Source organism: Rutidosis leptorrhynchoides, chromosome 10 (genome assembly GCF_046630445.1).
Source record: "Rutidosis leptorrhynchoides isolate AG116_Rl617_1_P2 chromosome 10, CSIRO_AGI_Rlap_v1, whole genome shotgun sequence".
NCBI lineage: Eukaryota > Viridiplantae > Streptophyta > Magnoliopsida > Asterales > Asteraceae > Rutidosis > Rutidosis leptorrhynchoides.
Window position 1 is genome coordinate 248,856,724 of NC_092342.1, and position 15,419 is coordinate 248,872,142.

The 15,419-nt window shown below is 33.3% G+C and overlaps 1 long non-coding RNA gene across 1 annotated transcript; it reads right to left on the reverse strand.

Moving 5' to 3' along the window:
- Window positions 1–12,187: 12,187 nt before the first annotated feature.
- LOC139871627 (uncharacterized) lies at window positions 12,188–13,297 on the reverse strand. Its single transcript, XR_011766706.1, has 3 exons — window positions 13,151–13,297; window positions 12,790–13,049; window positions 12,188–12,430 (listed from the first exon to the last, which is right to left on the reverse strand). It is a non-coding gene; the product is annotated as an uncharacterized lncRNA (long non-coding RNA).
- Window positions 13,298–15,419: the final 2,122 nt, after the last annotated feature.

Below are 15,419 nucleotides of genomic sequence, written 5' to 3' on the forward strand. Positions count from 1 at the left end.
CAATGTCTAATGACATGCATTTGATTATGGTCTATAAATGTGTCGGATGCTATTACTATCCTTTGTAGGAGAAATAGTAAAGATCATCCTATGATTTTTCGGTCTGGCACAAGTTCCTGTCTTCGACCATGCTATGCAACCACCGTTCTTACGGTTGACACCCGATTTGGTTCAGGTGACCTAATGAATTCCAATGAATTCTCAGGATTTTACGTTCAATGGTAATGAACGCATTGAAAATGGGTTTTCAGAAAGCAAATCGGTTTATAATTTTGATCAAAATATTTTCTCGTTCAAGCTCGAGTTTAGATATCATTGAATTACATGAGTTTGAATTCTCAATCTTTAAGTTCAATCTCAAGGATTGAGTAATATCAGTCTTAAAAGCTGATTTTTAATCTTTAAGGAGATTATCCTTTCTGGGGATCTGATTCATTAGTCTTATCAAGCTAATTTGCACGGTGTCCCCCCCATTATACGAGATAAATCCTTCTCATGGTTAGGATAAATCTGACCACCTGGCGACCCTGTTTGATGCTGAGGTCCGTGGATTTCCTGCTGATTTTAGAGATGACTTTTCTAGATTTTTCGTCAACCTACAGCTGGTCTGGACGACAACTTCTTGACCTAAATCAAGAAGCGCGTGTCTTTTTCGGAAGACTTTACTTCCTTTTAATGATGGAATTGATTCATCGTGTAGATCCATCTTTTCTTTCAAATATATTACAGTAAATCGGGTAAAACTGATTAAAATCGTCCAAAATAAAAGTACCTGCAATAACTTTACAGAAACATGTGATAGATAGTTTTTAATTGAATAACTTGGTACATTCTCCCCACACTTAGTTTCTTTCCTTGCCTTTTTATTCTCCTTTATTCAATTTTAAATGAATTCAATCATTTTAGGGTGTTTCTCAATTTATGTCCTTTCCAAGGTAATGATAATTTCGACATTAACACCTAGTTTTATCGTTCATAAATATGTATAAACATGATTTTGAATTCATTTAGTTTAAAATTTTTCAAATTTTCATAAAATTTGGCAAATAAGCCAAGTATAAACCCGAGAGAATTTATAACCCTTCCCCACACTTGAGATCATGCAATGCCCTCATTTGCATGAAATCAGACTATAATTATAAATTCATGAGGGTGATTTGTGTAGAAAGTAGTTAAAGATACCATAAAATTGCAGGATGATAGATGGTGCACCTCATCGTTCATTCCTTCTTGTTTTATCACACATGTTTTTCTTCAAAAATGGCTGCTTTTCTGAACTGTTTACTAATATTTGAAAATACGTCTTTTACCCTAACTCATCATGCATTTTTATCAACGAGTTATGCACTAACCCGAACCCCTAATTTAACGTTAAGTGGGGTTAGACTTCCCCACACTTAGCTGACGACATGTGAAGTCGGTAGAATAAGTTCCACGAATTAGAATAGTGAGCCAGTTATTTACATCTCGGGTGGTATAAAATATATAAATGGGTTTAAAGTTTAGACTCGCCCGATTGTCACTACTTAATTCTTTTTTAAGTGTAGCTTTTAGTAAATGGATATATCTCTTTTCTGGTTCTTGGTCAAATGGATCGATATACACCGACATATATATTATAGGGTGGACAATTCCTAACATTTCCTTCCTTTTATTCTCAGGATTAAAGGTTTCACCTCTATTACCCAATTGGGTGAAATTTGAGGTGTCAATATCTATTACAGCTTGTAGTTCATCTTTGGTAGATGACTTGTCTATTGAGAATATTGAGTTGGAAGGTTGTGGAATGGTGAATTTCGGGATCAAAGCAAATTCTTCTTCATTAATCGGTCCCACCATTTTGGTCTCGGGGGTAAAATTTTCAACGTTATCGTTTTCCCATGAGTACCAATTTGTCACCCTTACTTCTTCTTCATCCATTGATGGATCGATGATTTCGTTGGTAGAGGCTAATGTGTCGATATGTTGTGAAATTGGTAAAACTGAATAAAAAGTATCATCGGGATAGTTGGTGATTTCGGAGCTCTCGAATTCATCAGAATTCAATGATATGAGATTTTCTTGCACAATACTCCTCAGATCAACAGGTGTGTAATCTGATAGAGTTTCAGCTTGTCTATTTACAAACTCTCTCATTTGTTCATTTTGAGCATCGAGTTCTTCGAGTTTGATTTTCATATAATCTAAAGAATTTTCCGACACATAATTTTCCTCGTCTTCTGGTTGTTGAGTTTGGATATATTCTTGGAAATAATTCCAATTTGAATTGTATTCTTCATAATCGTTCCATTCAGGTTCCGTGGGTGCGTAATTTTCCATAGGAACGTAATAATAACATTCCCATGTTGAGTGATAATCTCCACAGATTTCACAACCAGTTATTGTTTCGTCATTCGTGATCCAAGATTGACCGAACGAATTGTCATTAACACCCGTTTGAGAGTATTGATTTAATTGATTTTGGATATCAAAAAGAGTTTCCATAGCCTTGTTTTCAAAATTTTCCATTTTATTGCGATGGCCAAATTTTAGCTACAATGTGGTGCATTTACTAATTATCCTATTAGTTATAAAAATAGAAAAACTTATATAAGTTGTCCAATTAATAGACTTTTCTGCTTTTGCCCACGTTTCGAATAGCCAAAAGATGCAGCAGGGAGCCAGAACCCTTTAAATCGGAAGCTCACAACTCAGCCACTAACAAATCCAACTATTACTACGAAGCAGAAAATTGTCAACGTCCATTAATTTAACCACTTAAATAATTTTTCTTTCCGTTTGAGATATTAGATAAGAAATAGAGAAAATTTCTAAGTCCTAAAAAAAACTAAAGCGTCGAGAAATAAGAAAGAAAAAGAAGTGCGTTTAAAAATATCGAAAAATAAAAGTGTCGAAAAATAATAGGCGTCGAAAAATAAAAATAAGAAAGTAGCGCTTCGAAACTTAAAAAGGAATTAAAAACTAAGAATTAAAAGTTGCGTCTAAAAATATTAAAGCTTAAAAGAAAAACTATATCCCAAATGGTAATAACTTAAAAAGGTACTAAAATATAAAAACGGCGTCGCAAAATTCTAAAGCACCTAAATCTTAGTCTAAAGAAAAAGCTCTTTAGGGATTTTATGACAAAGCCTAAAAATCTAGAAATAAAAATAACTACGGCAAAAACTATGACTTAAAACTAAGTACGAGCGATAAAATACAAATATTACGCTAAAACAAATAAAAAGATACAAAATATAAAAATAATCTTAAAGTTGTAAAAAGTACAATTTTTATAAAAATATTATTTTTATATTTTTATTTTATAAAAGTATTAATTTATATATAAATAAAACTAATTAAAATTTAAAATACAATTTAATTAAAAATTAAAACTAATTATATTAAATTAATAAAGTAATTAGGGTTTAAAAATAATAATAAATAATATTACTCCGTAATTAAAGCGAAAATAGGGTTTCTGTCAGCGCGTCAGAGCAGCTCCGCGAGTTGCGGCGTTTTAAGCCTGCAAACTCCGCGAGTCGTGGAGTTTGCATTTTCGGTTTTTTTTTTTTTTTTAACTTAAGTTTTATATTGTTTTTCTAAAAATATATATATTTATACAAAAATTAATTAAAAATATAGAGTTTTGCCGACTTCCCCGGCAGCGGCGCCAAAAACTTGATGTCGTGCGAGGTGTACGTGAAATACTATATATTTTTGATACGAAAAGTGATACAAACTACATAAGTTTTAATTATTTATTTACAAAATGGATATACCTAAACCTTGCTACAACACTATAGGCAGTGTACCTAATCGTAGAGTAGTATAGTTTTTAGTAAGTCCGGTTCGTTCCACAGGGAGCGGGCTTATTGCACACTATATTTTTAAACAACTATATTTGTACAAAATATATATATATATATATATATATATATATATATATATATATATATATATATATATATATATATATATATATATATATATATAATAATATATAAAAGGGGGTTTACCGTTTAATGACCGGTTTGTCGATTTATATTTTAAGCGAAGCGTAAAGTAAATGACGATATTTAACTAACAATATAAAATAAATAACAATAATTCAAATGACAATAAATAAAAGTACGAGGAAATATGAAATAAAATATATTATGCTTATTTAAGCTTCCGTAACCATGATGTTTGACGTGTTGATTTTAAGTTTTATGCCCATAGGTTAATTGTCCTTTGTCCTGAATTATTTAATATGTCAGTCTGGTTTTTGTTCATAACAGTCCATCGGTCATAAATTTAAAGTGCGAGTGTCCTCGTCAAATTATCCTTATACCAGAAGTCAAATATTCCAACTAATTGGGGACTTAAACTGTAACAAGGTTTTATTACTTTGTTTAATAATTACACCAGGATATCGACTGCGTGTAACCCAAGGTTTTAATACTTTGTTATCAATTATGCCAAGTGTCCTTGTACATAATTTCACCCCTGTTTTAATAATTCTAGTGACTATTAATCCATTCCCGTGTCCGGTTAAATGAACGATTATTCGTACATATAAATACCCCGCCCATCGTGTCCGATCGAGTGTATGCGGTTATTTATAGGTACGTCCAATTGTAAATCTTTATATTAAAATTAACAAACTATCATTTAGTTAAACAAATATAAAGCCCATTAATAGCCCATAGTCTAATTTCCACAAGTGTCGTTCTTTTGTCCAAACCCCAATTATGGTACAAAGCCCAATTACCCCGTCTTTAATATTTAGTCCAACATCATGATTACTTTGGCTCAAATAAGCATAATAATAACTTAAGTACGAGACATTAATTTAAAAAGGAGAACATAACTTACATTGAGTATTTATCGCGTAGTGTTACATGGACAGAATTTCGACTTCAAAAACCCGTAAAATAACCTTTACATAACCCGAACTAATCTAATATAAAACTACCCTATACTATATATATTATATATATATATTTATTTATTTATTTATTTCAGAGTATTATTATTATTATTTATTATTTTTATCGAACGAATGCATGGCCTTTTATAGGCGTTTTGATTTCTGACAGCTCCGCGAGTCGTGGAGTTTTTGGCCTTCAAACTCCGCGAGTCGCGGAGTTTGAAAATCCAGCTCAGGATCCTTTGTCTCATAGCTTGTCGACATGATTATATATATATTTATAACATATAAATAATTTATATAATTATTTATATATTATATTTTATTCTTGTGCATAGTTGACTCATAATTTTTGGTCCATTGCGTCGGGCGTTGATAGTTGACTCATGTCCCGGTTCCGGATTTTCGAACGTCCTTGCGTACAATTTAATATCTTGTACTTTGCGTTTTGTAACTTGTACTCTTGTCATTTTGAGATGTTTCTCATCAATAAATTGAACCTTTTGAATTGTATTTTGTACATTTGAGCTTTTTGGACATTTGTGTCTTCAAATCTTCATTTTCAGCTGATTTACTTAATTGTATATCACATTTAGAGGGAGAAAAAGGGAGAAACTGAAAAGAAAATTAATTTTCAAAAGTGAATTCATAAATTCTTTGATTTTAAATCTGAAATAATTCACTATGACTTGTATACATCTCAGTATGCAACTCGTTTCATCAATTGGTATCACTGAAGATTTGTACTTTGTACATAATTCAAAGTTTTTCAGTACAAATCTTGTTTTTAGAAAATTCATAAACATTTGAAAAGTTAAAATCCAAAAAGATTTGTGTTTTTCTTGAATAAATGCTATTTTAGCAGCATACCGAATCTGATAACCAAACAGTCCAGATTCGGTAAGTTCAAAATCTTTCAAAATTTACTCAGAAATGTTGTTCAATGAAAATATTATAAACTTGTGATATTTTTGATAAAGAGTTGTCAAAATTTGAAGTCAAATTGACTTAATCTTGAAGATGGACTGCATTCGGTATTTTTAGGCCCATTCAGTAAGGCCCAAGTGAGACCTAAATTCGGTATCTATAAATAGGAGAGTCAAAGTCAAAGCTCTCACGCTTTATTAATTGCTTACCTAGTCTAATATAATTACCGAATCTGCTTTAATCTACCGAGTCCGTTCATCCCTTACTTCAAATCATTGGTAATTCCTAACTTTAATCAAGTTTATGATAACATGTTATAGATCTGAGATAAATGAAAGGTTACAAACCAGAAAAGATCAAAAAGAACAGGAAGTTGACGCTTAATTTTGAATAATGTTGAGAAACCGAATCTGAGTTTGAAACTTTAATTCCTTGATTAAATCTGATTGATTTGGTTAATTAACATGAAATCAAGTATGTTCTGATATAAATTGGTTGATCTATCAATAGACTGAGTCTGATTGCATGATTAATTGAAGTTTTGATAGATTCTGTAGATACCGAGTATGTTCTTGCTATAGTACCGAGTCTGTTCAATCAATTAACATGTTTATCTGATCTCTTGTGCTTTAATATGATACTGGTTAATGTTCTAAAGGATATGTGACTGAATATGCATGCTAAAGTGATAATATGTAAATTTTAAAGATACTGAATCTGGTTTTTGACTTGATACCGAGTCTGGATTCTGGTATTTTAAAATTATTTGATTTTATCTTGGAAAACTTGCATGCTTATTCTAGTTCCTTGATATGAAAAGAAATGCTGATTTAGTTACCGAGTCTGAGATTTTTCATGGTTACCGAATCTGCTCAATTATGTTTTAAAAAATGGACTAAGTGTTGATTAGATTTAGTATGTTTTTATGTTTGATAATTCATGATAGTTTTGCAAAGAATGAAACTTTATTTGTGAATCATGATTATCAAATATTTGTGCATAAATGGAATAAATGATTTTTATAACTTAGAAAATTCATAAAAATTATAAAATCTGAAAAATACAAAGGACTTCAAAGAATATAAGGATAGAGATATGTGCTTTATGATAACATATTTTGGTCTTCTATTTCTTATTCAGACAGTCAAATGGCAAACAATCATTTCATCAACACTGAGACAAACATTCCTGGAAATTACTGGCTAGCAATTCTGGAGAGGCATATGTTATGGCCTGCTTTGAGCTTAACTGTCAGTGTACCTGATACAGACTTGAGACTTCTCAATAGAACTATCAAGTTTGTTGAAGCCACACAACCCAATGTTGCTAATCCACAAGGAGAACCCGCTCAATTTGAATTTGAGCTAAGAGGAGTATAGGGATTGAGGAGAATCACAAAAGCTGATTTCAGGAGGATCTTTCAACTTCCACTTGTACAAAATACTCCTGCTCTTCCTGCAACTCAACAAATGTTGAATTATGTATTCCAACTGGGATATAATGGAGATACTCGGGTTACACCTACTAAGTTCTAAAAGAAGTTCTTACACTTCAGGTGGTATGTGATCTTCTTGATCATCAACCGATGTTTCTTAATGACACAGAGTGGATCTGATAGCATGACGGTCCCAATGCTGAAGCTCTTCTACTCTTTTACAAGAGTAGAGCATCCAGATTATGTTGAATTGTTGTTGGATCTGGTACAAGCTCAAGTGGATAAGACAAGGAGTGCTTATGTTTCTTGCATAAGGTTTTTCTGTCTGTTTATTCATGATGCTATAACCACTTACAGAAATGCAAATATTTTTGTGCCAGGTACACAGAGAATGACAATGGTCAAGTTTGGGGAAGTAAAGATGAATACCCCAGTGATTTCTGATAATCAATTCACTGCACCAATTCCAAATTGGTTGGTGAATTTAGCTGATCCCTTAGACGCACAAATGCGTACTTATTTTGAGGCAGTAGGGATACCTCTTCCGAACCCGGTACAACAATAACAAGTTGATCCAGCCGAGGTTCCAGCCCTAGAGGTTATAGAGGAACCAGTAGTTCAACTACCCAGACCAGCCAATCCTCCACTTAGGATAAACCTGAAATGTCCTAGGATACCTCAAAGAGCTCAACCTGTGAGGATCAGAGAGCCTAGTCCGCTTAGGAATGAACCTACCCTATCCACCACACCTGAGAGCAGTGAAACGAATTCATCAACAACTGAATCATCTCCAGAACAATCTCCAAAGAGAACAATATATATGCCTGATGAGATGATTCAGACTCTGCCAACCCAACGAGTAACTAGATCTAGGACTTCGACTCCAATCGTCCGCCAAACAGTTACTCCAACCATTGGTGATACGGATCAAGACTTAGAGCCAACTAGGTCACCCTCACCCATTTCCGTATCACATCCAATAATAACAGTAAGCCCTACACTAAATGAAGCGCAAGCTTCGGTAGGCAAGAGAGCTGAAAGCATGGATGGTAAAAATACAATCAGCCCATCCAACCTAATCAGGACTTAACAATAAATCTTACAATGCAAGATGCCGCGGCATCTCAAAAGGAAGTAAAGTCTTCCTCTGCAGTAAAGTCCGCGATGACTCAATCGATTGAGGAACCTCAATCATTGAAGTCCAGAACGGCCGAAGGGGAGTCGAAAAACTTTGAAAAGGCACCCTGCGTATCGGCTGGAAATCCTCTTGATATACTTCATCTCCGTGATGATGTAGTACCTTAACGTACAACAGGGCCTGGAGGTCCAGCTTATCTTGATGAGGGAGATCTGCCGCGTCCCATGGAAACGAATCAACCTGACATTACTTTGGGAAATTTATCAGACTTCCAGCAGACTATTTGGTTCAAGAAATTGATCCATTGGTTCAAACCACTTCTCTTCCGGATCTTGAAACTCATGGTCTGGAGGATGAGTCTTTAACTGAAAGAGATATGCCACCTCATGGTATGTCAATGACTTCAGGAGTCGGGGATATAATCTCTGCGAGAGCTAAACCGACAGGTAGTTCTGCTACTCTGTCAGAGTCCCATGAGACTAAAGTCATGGAGGCGGGTGATTCAACTGAATCTTCGCCGGTGACAACTCCTGTTGTTACCCAACCTCCATCAAAAGGGGATATCACGAATCTAACTAGTAGTATGTATAGCCCTACATATAAGAATAATACCGCACGTATATCCTTACCTGCCCTCACGGCAAATCAAACACTTCCACCGACATCACCTCCAACAGATGATGCTGCTGCTGTTCCCATTGTTACTTTACCACCATCACCCCCACGTTCACCAAATTATTATGATGCTTTGGAGCAAGAATATTTCAGTCGTATGTTTTCTCGAGTGAATCTTGATGTTCTTCGACGCACTTCACTTCAAGCTATGTTTCGTGCTCGATTACGACATCCACTTACTTCCTGCTCTTCTCCTCTAAGTCCTCACCGTAATGATGAACATGACGATTCTAATCCTCAGAATAGCCATGAGGGGGAGATACGAGTAGATGGAGAATTTCTAACGGTGAACATTTCAACTAGGGGTGGTGGTGAAAGGTCTGCTTCAGCTTCAACTTCTCAAGCTCAACAGGTTCATACGGAATCAGAAATGGTTTCTACTTATGATGATATTGACAAAATGGAACCTGAGCAAGTTATAATTCCAATTATTCATTCTGAGGCTGAGAGTGGACCGATAGACGAGGATTTGAACTTGAGTGACTTCTATTTTGAAGAAACAGATGATGATGGGTTTGTCGTACTAAGCAAGTTATCTTCAGTATCTACTATTCCTGAGGATGTAGAAATTGTTGATGAAGGGAATCCTGATCCAGTAACGGAAAGTGATGACGATATGAATTCTACTGATGAAAATGGAGATGATCTGTACGTTAATCCAAACTTAGATGACATCTTTGATCACATTGAAGATGACAATATTCCAACGGATAATACGACAAATCCTACTGATCAATCATCAAATTTTACACCATCATAGAGTTCAAATCCAACAAATGCAAATGAAAGTTCAACTTCTGGTACATCTACTTCATGTTCTACAGTGAATTACGGGTTCAAGTACAACAACGGTATATTCTTTAAGAATCGGGATCAAAGATTGCAATTGGGAGTTGAACATGATTTCATGACACTACGAGACACATTCATCGAAGAAAATGCGTATAGGATCTTCCGCATTAACGAAACGCCAAGAAGTAAAAGGTTTACCTATATAGGTTCACGATTGCTTCCAGCTAATGAAAGAAACTGGTATGAGTTTTTGTGGAGGAAACATATCAACAGAAATGAAGATGATTTGTGGTTACAAAGGAAATATCGGATATCAGAAGTGTTGAATGTTACTCAAGTCGGAGTAGAAATAAGTGAGAAAAGAGACGTCATCAGTCAGTTCCATGTTATAAGAGAAGTTGAGAAGGAGTACAAGTTAACAGAAGGTGATTTTCAAAATCTAGACATGCTTGACATCATTCACATCTACAACTACCTCAGTATCATCACCAATCGACCTTTTGCTAAATCTCAAGCTTTGGAAGCTGTGAAAAGATACATGATGGAGAAAATTGAACTGGTGAGACGTGAAGATTTTCAAATCGGTCTCGAAGCTAATAGGAAAAAGATTAGAATAACTTGTCCGAATCAATCTACAGAGGGACTGGAGGATATGGGAATGTTTCAAATGCAATTTGAACCCGAAGGATTTGTGATTGTGAATTCTCATAAAGAAAAAATGTTCATCCGTACTGAAGAGTTAAACAAGTATTCAGATGGTACACTCAAGGCTGCACTGAAGTATCTTAAAATTCGTCATAGCAAGTTTGATGATATTGACATGGAAATGGCTCTTGGTGAGTTCATAAAGCATATCAAAGATCGTCTAAAGCTCCGGATCCGAATTAGACAATTTGAGATTCTTCGTGGCCAAAGAAAAAGAAGATATTTCAAAGAAATGGATGAATATCCATTACATGAGGGATATCCAAGAAAAACGTGGGGCGTCTGGAAACCGTCTAAGCAAATTTTAGAAAATCAAGTTGAAGTTTCAAAACCAGATGACACACGATGGAAACTCACATTTGGACCTCTCAAGATTACAAAATAGGATTACATTGTAATTTTCACATTTAACACTAAGGGAGAGATTGTTAGGACCCCGGAAGTGGTATAGTGTTAATGTGAAATAAGCCTAAATGAAAGTTCCTTAGAAGAGAGCTATATAAGGAACCTAAGTAGTCCTAATTAGATAGCCATTGTATTGTAACTGAGTTTAAGAAGCCGTGGAATGTAATTTTACCAAATTCTCTCTAATACCGAATCTGTTCTTACATACCGAGTCTCACTCAATCTTATCATTTCTTCTATTCTCACCATGATCTGACATATCACCTATCAATATATCATCAACTTAAAATAATAATAAAAAAGATGATGAAACATCACAATTGAGTAGGTAACAGAGATAGTACCAAATATCAGGGATCTTGTCATCTTTAATGAATCCTCACCACTTCTATTTAATAATAAGTCTACCTTTTCACCTTCATCCCAAGTAGATGAGGTAAAAACACATATATTGTACATGTTCTAAACCCTAATAGAAAACAAAAAATCAAAATCCTAGATAAGAGACATGGAATATAATAGCAACAAATGGGTTAAGATTGTTAAGTCTTTATACAATATAAACAAATGGGTCAAGATTGACATGAAATATAATAGCAACACTGAAACACAGCAGCAACGGATACTAAAACCAATGAGTCCAGATTGAATTTATTATTAAACTGTCTTAAATGAAACTACATATCAATCAACTTAATTATGAACTAAAATATAACAGGGTTTTGAAAAGTCATTAGATTCTTCTTTGACATTTCATCAAACACATTGTGTGCCTCAAATATATTTTCATCTTTCTAAACAAATATATAAAAACAATGATCATAACATCTATCTCCATCTTAATTAGATCTGTCAGCAACAACATAGACTAACAAATCAAACTTAACAAAACTAAGTTAATTCCTAAGATTAACAAAATCAGACTAATATCCATTGAACCAAAAAGATGTGTAATACATAATTAAACCCTTACCTAAAAAAACCCTAACAAAACTTAAACTAATTGGATCAATTAGCAATAAGATAATATACATACCTGATGAAAATTCTTGACTATAGAACCTGAGGAAACACGATCATTAACCGAAAAATACAAAAAGTATGTTATAGTTGAATATTACCTTACAATACGGATGAAGCAACATTAGCATTAGCCAGATTTGAAAACAACTTTTTTCCCTTTTAAATATGTTCTTAGATTCTTAGATAAACTATACTGAAACAAAGCAGAGAGGTCGAATCGAGCACAGTTTGAGTTCAAAAAAGTTTTATCATCAAGTCAATCACAACTAACATAAATTAACTCATTAAGGGTTTATTAAACCTAGATTAAATAGGTCATTAACTCTTAATCTTACAATAGTAAAACATTTTTTATATCTAGTTAATTACTTACCTCACCCCACGTGTTGTTTTGATCCATCATTTTCATCAAATCGTGCATGAAATCCTCCATGCCCTATAATATAAATTCACAACATTTAAAAAGTCAATCACGTTGACTTTTAAACGACGACGTGTCTCTACTAATTTTCATATAGAAGAATATAAAATATAATAGTTTTTCTAAACATAGCTCTAAGGGCTATGCTTAAGAAAATAATTTGAGCATAATTGGTGGTAAGTTGTAGTTAGTGGAGTGGTTAATAGGAAGTTATTATAGCGGTTATTTACAGGTTACAACAAAATAAAGCATGTCCTAAAAGCTTAAGGATAGCCCTTAGGGCTATATTTAGAAAAACTCAAAATATAAATATAAATTATTCATCCAATTAAAAAACTATCTAGATATTTGTGTTGGAAGTTAAAGGTATGTACTTCTTTGTCATCATCATCAGTAATGTCGTCAAATTATTTAAGTTTTCCGGCATCATACGCCGATTTTTTCTTCTGACCCGATAACACTACAACAAAAGATCTGATTAAAACTTCACACAAAAATTCTGGTTTTATAAATAAATTGATCATTAAAACTATTAATAACAATAACTTGAATAAGCTTCCTGTATTTTTTGAAACTTCCGATAGCTTCTCCGGCGAGCGACGGTTTTTTCGTCCACTTATCCGGATGCCATTGCCTGAAAAAGTAAAAAATTAAATTTTATACAATCAGAAACAGAAACACATAATATATACATATACATGTGTAAATCGGAAGTTGAAATTTAATTGAATTAACCAGAGCGAGTTTGCGAGAAGCAGATCGAATATCTGATGATGACACGTTCGTACGAATGCCGAGAATTGAATAATAGCAAGATTCGTTCATGGATTTACCCTCGTCCATTAAATTCGTTGATATACAGAGAGTGAATTTAGGAAAATCAATTGATAGGGTTAAGAAAATATAAACACGATGCTTTTTTTTTTATAAATTTAATTAATCAATATTAATGACATTATCAAGAGTCTCCCAAATTTTTTTCTTTTTATTTTGATTTTTTTAATAAAGGAAAATAGCTTTATTATATTAAACATCATTATTTTACAATTTTAATAGAAAGTAAGTATAGATAGATAGATAGATGTAATGTACGTAAAAAAAAAAAAAACTGCCGTTCAAAAATATAAAAAATATAAAATAAAATGTATGTAAAAACGTAAAATGAAAAGAAATTTACATTATCATCGCTTGAAAAAAAAATCACTTTAAAATAACAAAATTGGTCCAAAATAAACCCTTAAAGAAAGGAAGCTTCTTCTACATCAGATTAACAAACAGTACCAACATATACTGATATACAAACAAGCAAGCAAAACAATCATCTTAATCATTATAATTTCCTTCAAGTTCACAGATTAAACCCTAACCACGGTTGCAAAATACGTGAGACGGGTTCGAGACGGTCAGGTCCTAAAAAGGTCGAGACGTTCGAGACGGGGTCGAGACGGGGTCGAGACGGGGTCGAGACGGGCGTTGACCAAAGTTGACTTTTAGATATATAAGTATATAAATGTATATGTGTACTTATTTTAAAGCCAAAAATTTGAATTGACTAATTTGTCCTATAATTGCTATCGTCGTTAATTTATTACTTAAAATTCAAACTAATATACGACAAATTTGACCGATTTTATCGACTTTCTGGCTTTTCCGATTTTTGACTGACTTTGACATGATTTTTTTCAACTTTGACCCGAATTTTGACCGTTGGCTCACATTAAACGGTTTTCTTCGAGACGGGACGAACTAGTCACAAACCGTCGCAACGGGCGTCGTAAGAGACGAGGTGTTTTGCAACAGTGACCCTAACTATTCATTCGTGTTTTGAAACTATGGCCCGTTCATGGACGAACAACAAAAACATAAACAGTTAAATGATATTAACTGAGTAACGAAGACATTGAAGCGGCTGAGCTCGTTTTGTTTCAAGTTCTCGAATGCTACGTTTATCTGGTAATAATTTTGTGATCTACTATTTCATTTCCTTTTTTACATTTCATTCTTTTAAATCAGTTTATTACATAATATTATTAGTATTTTTTATTTTTTTTTTAAATCTGGTGTGGTAATTGAAAATAGGTTATGCGAACTTGATTTATTAGGTATTTGTTTTGGAATATGCTGAATTTCTTCGAGCTTGAACAATGTGTACATAGTGTTCAACTCGTCGCTGGAACAATTTTGTTGTGGAACTGATGATTATTTGGGTAATCGACTAGGATTGCATATAATTTGAATGATGTAATGTAAAATGTTGAAAGTAGTAGTAATAGTGAATATATGTATCATTGAATATTGAAGGCATATAATGTTTTCATCAACAAACTTGATGTAATGTAATATTAAATGAATTTTTTGTACTAAATTCAAGCATTTGATTTTAACTCATGGTTTACAAAATGATAACAAACAGAAACGTTATTTCAATGTTGAATCTATGAAATGTAACCTGAAACTTGTCTTGACTTGATCTCGTGTGATTTACACAATGAGAACCCTATTAAGTGTAAGGCTATACTGGTCATGTGACTTGTAGTCAATAACATTCATAGCTTTAAAACCATCCGTAAAATGTGTTATGTAACTGATATAGTATCATATACATTTTATATCGATGATTTGCTCTTGCTGCAGGTTTAGGACTGATCAACCTGTTTCATTGAAGGGCTGATGAATGGGTCACAAACAAATGGGATTGGGAGGGAACCATGAAAGCAGTAAGCAAGGGAGAAGAGTGTATAATCAGACTAGAAGATAAAACAACAGGTGACAATTTTCTGCTGTTCAATGTTCCCTACTAGAGCCAGTAAAATGGGCGGGTCAGATAAAGAATCAGATGGGTAACTTTTATGTGCAGGTCTTATATTATTTTTAATTTTCAATTACAAATAATACCGTATGGATTATCATTATCAAAATGTATTATATGAATAATCATATCATCTTAGAATATATATTTCGTATGTTGTAAACATTTGATAACATGTTTAGCGACTTTTGACAC